Source organism: Microtus ochrogaster, unplaced genomic scaffold (assembly GCF_000317375.1).
Source record: "Microtus ochrogaster isolate Prairie Vole_2 unplaced genomic scaffold, MicOch1.0 UNK1, whole genome shotgun sequence".
Lineage (NCBI taxonomy): Eukaryota > Metazoa > Chordata > Mammalia > Rodentia > Cricetidae > Microtus > Microtus ochrogaster.
Genome location: NW_004949099.1, coordinates 37,531,413 through 37,537,499, shown reverse-complemented (window position 1 = coordinate 37,537,499; position 6,087 = coordinate 37,531,413).

Here is a 6,087-nt window from a genome sequence, read left to right as displayed (position 1 = left end):
CTGCCTTGAAAAATCAAAAAAAGAAGAAGAAGAAGAAGAAGAAGAAGAAGAAGAAGAAGAAGAAGAAGAAGAAGAAGAAGAAGAAGGAGAAGAAGAAGAAGAAAAAGTTGCCAGCAAAAAAACCATACTAATTTGTTTAATTTTGGAAGGAAGCCAAATAGTTATTTCTCCAGAAGATAAATTAAAAAACAAATCACATACGTACATAGGAATAAAAACCACTGTGTTATCATTGAACTTTCACACAATTTTCTCATCCTTTTTTCCATTAGAAAGCAAGTTTCTTTTCTTTTCTTTTTTGAGACAGGGTTTTTTCTATGTAGTCCTGGCTGCCTTGGAACTCACTCTGTAGACCAGGCTGGCCTCGAACTCATAGTGATCCACCTGCCTCTGCGTCTTAGGGAGGTGGAATTTAAGGCATGTGCCATGACTGCATGGCACAAAGTTTCTTTTCTTTTTAAAAATTTATTTAGGGGCCGGGCCTAGGTGGTGCACGCCTTTAATCCCAGCTCTCGGGAGGCAGAGGCAGGTGAATCCCTGTGAGTTCGAGGCAGGTTTGGTTTACAAGAGCTAGTTCCAGGACAGCTAGGATTGTTACATAGGGAAACCCTGTCTTGAAAAACCAAAAACAAACAAACAAACAAAAAAGCTTGGAGGTATAGACAATGCCAAAGTTCCCCTGAGTGAGGCAGATAAGTGAGACCAAGGGTCTGTAATTCCTAGCATCCCAGGACTTCAGGTAGGGTAGATTTTGAGAAGGCACAGGCTGCCTCAGTGATTATTAAACACAGAGCAGAAACCAAGGGCTCTGAGCCCGAGAGAGCCGTGGTTTCCTGGTACTAGAGCTTAAAGAGCCCAAAAGGCGAGAAACCATGCTGGAGAGAGTCCTCATCCGTGGGAGATGGCCAGCAGTGGAGAAGACGGGGCTCATCAGTCGTGCTGGTGTTAAATGGAGGGGCCCGGTGATCTGTTGGAGAAGTGAGGCTGTTGTATGTGAACCAAGTACCATGGTCATGGTGTGCCTCAAACTGCCTGTGGGCAGGAAGAAGCACCAGGAGAGTCTTTGACAGTCAGGGAACCAATGTTGTAATTAAAAAAAAAAATCAGGAAGCGAAGTCACACCATGCAACAAGGCTCACATAGGAGGTTTATTGGAAGAGAGAGAAGAGACAGAGAAGGGGACAGAGTGAAGGAGGAGGGAGGACAGAAAGGGGAGGAGGGAGAGAGAGAGAGAGAGGAGAAAAAGAGATGGGAGGTGGGCAAAGTCCACCATTTATTTATTTATTTATTTATTTATTTATTTATTTATTTATTTATTATTTATTTCCGAGACAGGGTTTCTCTGTAGCTTTGGAGCCTGTCCTGGAACTAGCTCTTGTAGACCAGGCTGGCCTTGAACTCACAGAGATCCGCCTGCCTCTGCCTCTTAAATTCTAGGATTAAAGCCGTGCACCACTACCGCCCAGCCTGAATCCACCTTTTAAAAGGGAATGCCCTTTGACCCTCACACAGATCTTTAAAATGTGCACAGTAGGTGCTCTCTTAGAGTGGCTGCAGCTGAGGAAATAACCCGTCAGGACCCCAAGGGCCATCCAGTGCAGATGCCTGAATACTCACACTCTGAAGGCTGGGGCGGGAGAGTTACAAGTTCAAGGCTGGGCTGGCGGTTTCAATCTGTCCAAAACCACAAAGTTGCTGGGGTGGGGGTGGGGCTGAAGAAACGGACCAGCAGATGGGGCACCCTGTATTCCTGCAGACGACCCGAATTCAGTTCCTGGCACTCAGGTCATCGGACATCCTCTTCTGGCCTCTGTAGGCACATCTGCACACACTCACACACACACACACACACACACACACACACACACACACACACGAGAAAACCTTTTGTAATTAGTTCGTTAATTTTTTATGATTTATCTGTGTGTGTATGGATGCAGAAGTTGTGTGTGAGGGCCAGAGGACAAACCATGGGAGTCAGGGGATTAAACTCAGGTCATCAGGGAGGTGCTCTGTGGTGGGGTGTTTGCACAACGCAACCTAGGGTCAATGGGAAGAGCCACAAAACAGTAAGAACCTTAGCCATTAGATGAACAAATTATGATAATAGCCGGACGGTGGTGGCGCACGCCTTTAATCCCAGCACTTGGGAGGCAGAGGAAGGCAGATCTCTGTGAGTTCGAGGCCAGCCTGGTCTGCAGAGCTAGTTCCAGGACAGGCTCCAAAGCTACAGAGAAACTCTGTCTCGAAAAATCAAAAAAAAAAAAATTATGATAATAAATTAGCCGTTTCTGTTTTGTTTTTTTGAGACAGGGTTTCTCTGTAGCTTTGGAACCTGTTCTGGAACTAGCTCTTGTAGATCAGGCTAGCCTAGAACTCACAGAGATCCTCCTGCCTCTGCCTCCAGAGAGCTGGGATTGAACCTAGAACCTTGGGCATGCCGGGGAAAGCGCTCTACCCATCAAGCTATATTCCCCCCCAGGAAGTGACAGGAAGTAGTCCAGAGAGAAGACACTCTGGAGTAGAGAAACAGCTACCTGTGATCTGATGCTGAGGACAGAAGCCACATCAGACTTGTGGAGGCGTACTTGAGCTGCCGTCAAGGAAGAAGGTGCGTTTTTCATCTGCTGTAGGATAAACCCGTGGATGATGCGAGAGGACCAAGGGAGGGTGAACATAAAAAGGGAACACAAGGTTTGGTCCGCTGTTGAAATGTTGGCCATTCGAAGTCCCTTTCCAAACTTAAATTCTTCAGGGTGGATGAGGTGGGGAACCTGATACGCAATATAAGCAACTTATAACGAGGAAAGATCTATTTTGGCTCATGGTCTCATAGCCACTTCCTCCTGTTGTTTTGGACCTAGGACAGCCCCGCACAAAATGGCTACTGTGTGTGGTGCCAGAGGCAGCTCAGCCCTCTGGCAGCAAAGAAAGGAAGAGCGTGTTCCCGTGATCTAACTTTCATGAGATTCTGAGGCTAAAGGCTCCAATACCTTGCGTAGTGCCAGGGTTTGGTGGCCAAGCCAAGCACAGGTGTGGCTGTTTTTTTCACTGATAATGTTTCATTCTAGAACTTACCTCCTGTGAGGTGCCCTGTGAGCAACAGCGTCCTGGGGAGAATCCGGCTTTACTCTGAGGGCATGGCTTAGGTAGGAAGTGCTGGGATGGCACATTCCTTTCTACACGCAGGGCACTGGACGGAGAAAGAGATTTAGGAGGTCTGACCTTGGATTCAAGTGACTTGTTCCTGAGCTTGCGCGTGGGACATTCTCCAAATTGGATGCATTTCAAGGTTACAGAATTATTAGAGGTGGATTTGCTGGTGTCGCCAGGAACTTAAGATTGTTATGGGTGGTTACTGAAATTAAACAGTAGAAGAGAGACCAGTGTAGTGATACCTGTGACCCCAGCACTCGGAGGTGGAGGCAGGAGGATTAGGTCAGCCTTTGCTGTGTGGTGAGCTTGAAGTTAGCCTGGAATACATCTGAACCTGTCTCAGAACCAAAACAAAAAGTACCTGTTTGGTGACTATATATATCCCCCAAACCAAACCAAAACAAAACAAAAAAACCAGAACGGTGAAGAGAAAGCCTATCTAGGAGGAAAATGCTTTAAAACAGAATGATTTCATGAAAGTGATGAGCCGTGAGAGAGGTGCATAGCCAGGCGGCGGTCACACACACCTTTAATCCCAGTACTCCGGAGGCAGAGGCAGGTGGATTTCTGTGAGTTCGAGGCCAGCCTGGTGTACAAGAGCTAGATCCAGGACAGGCTCCAAAAACTACAGAGTAAACCCTGTCTCAAAAAAACAAAACGAGAAAGAGAGAGAGAGAGAGAGAGAGAGAGAGAGAGAGAGAGAGAGAGAGATGCACAGCTGAAAAAACTTGGAGAGATTTTAGGAAATGCCTGCTTCAGGAGGCTGGAGTGAGGGCTCAGCTGCTAGGAGCACTGGTTTCTCCCGAGAGGACCCAGGTTCAATTCCCAGCATTCTTAAGGAGGGTCACAACTGTCTGCAACTTCAGTCCCAGGGGATCTAATGCCCCCTTCTGGCACCTTCGAGCACTGCATGCACATGGTTCCCCGACCAACATGCAGGCAGAACTATACATAAATAAAAATAAAGATGAAAAAAAAAGTCAGCATTCTTTTGTGGAAGATGTTCTTTTTTATTTTTTAATTTTTATTTGGGTGCATTGGTGTTTTTTAAATTTATTTTTTATTGATATTTATTGAGCTCTACATTTTTCTCTGCTCCCCTCCCTGCCTCTCCCCTCTCCACTTCAATCCTCCCCCAAGGTCCCCATGCTCCCAATTTACTCAGGAGATCTTGTCTTTTTATACTTCCCATGTAGATTAGATCTATGTAAGTCTCTCTTAGTGTCCACATTGTTGTCTAAATTTTCTGGGATTGTGGTTTTTAGGCTGGCTTTCTTTGCTTTATGTTTAAAAACCACCTATGAGTGAGTACATGTGATAATTGTCTTTCTGTGTCTGGGTTACCTCATTCAAAATAATGTTTTCTAGTTCCATCCATTTTCCTGCATAATTCAAGCTGTCATTATTTTTTTCTGCTGTGTAGTACTCCATTGTGTAAATGTACCACATTTTCCTTATCCATTCTTTGGCTGAGGGACATTTAGGTTGTTTCCAGGTTCTGGCTATAACAAACAATGCTGCTATGAACATAGTTGAGCACATGTCCTTGTGACACGATAGGGCATCCTTTGGATATATACCCAAAAGTGGTATTACTGTGTCTTGAGGAAGGCTGTTTCCTAATTTTCTGGGAAATCTCCACACTGATATCCAAAGGGGCTGTACCAACTTGCATTCCCACCAACAATGTAGAAGTGTTCCCTTTCCCCCATTAACTCTCCAGCATAAGTTGTCATCAGTGGTTTTGATCTTGGCCATTCTTACAGGTATAAGATGGAATCTCAGAGTTGTTTTGATTTGCATTTCTCTGATGACTAAGGATGTTGAACATTTCCTTAAATGTCTTTCAGCGATTTTAGATTCCTCTATTGAGAGTTCTCTGTTTAGGTCTGTACTCCATTTTTTATTGGATTATGTAATCTTTTGATGTCCAATTTCTTTCTTTCTTTTTTTTTTTTGGTTTTTTGAGACAGGGTTTCTCTGTGGCTTTGGAGCCTGTCCTGGAACTCGCTCTGTAGACCAGGCTGGTCTCGAACTCACAGAGATCCGCCTGCCTCTGCCTCCCGAGTGCTGGGATTAAAGGCGTGCGCCACCATCGCCCGGCTGATGTCCAATTTCTTGAGTTCTTTGTATATTTTGGAGATCAGACCTCTGTCTGATGTGGGGGTTAGTGAAGGTCTTTTCCCATTTTGTGGGCTGTCGTTTTGTCTTGTTGACCGTGTCCTTTGCTTTACAGAAGCTTTTCAGTTTCAGGAGGTTCCATTTATTAATTGTTTGTCTCAGTGTCTGTGCTGCTGGGGTTATATTTAGGAAGTGGTTCCCTATGCCAATGCGTTCAAGTGTACTTCCCACTTTCTCTTCATGAGGTTCAGTGTGGCTGGCTTTATGTTGAGGTCTTTGATCCATTTGTACTTGAGTTTTGTGCATGGTGATAGATACGGGTCTATTTTCATTCTTCTACATGTTGATATCCAGTTATGCCAGCATTGTGGAAGATGTTCTATGAGGCAGTACTCACTAACCAACACAGAACTGGGGTTCTGGAAGCTTGGGCTCCAAGGGAAAATAGGAACTGAACAGTTCCCCACACGTGTGGCAGTGGAGGCAGGATGGAGGTGCAGGAACTCCACAAAGAAAAGAATTTCAAGACAGCTTGAAACAGCTGGAGTCTTAAAAAGTTTTTTGTTTGTTTTTTAAAGGCAACTGTGGTTACACAGAGAAATCTTATCTTTGAAAACCAACCAGCCAAACAAACAAAACACCCTGGCAGTAGTGACGCAAACCTTTAATCCCAGCACTTGGGAGGCAGAGGCAGGCCAGCCTGGTCTACCGAGTAAGTTCCAAGGTTAGCCAGGGCTACATAGAGAAACTGTGCCTTGAAAACAGCAACCTCCTTCCCTGACAAAAAAAAGGAAAACCCAAAATTATATA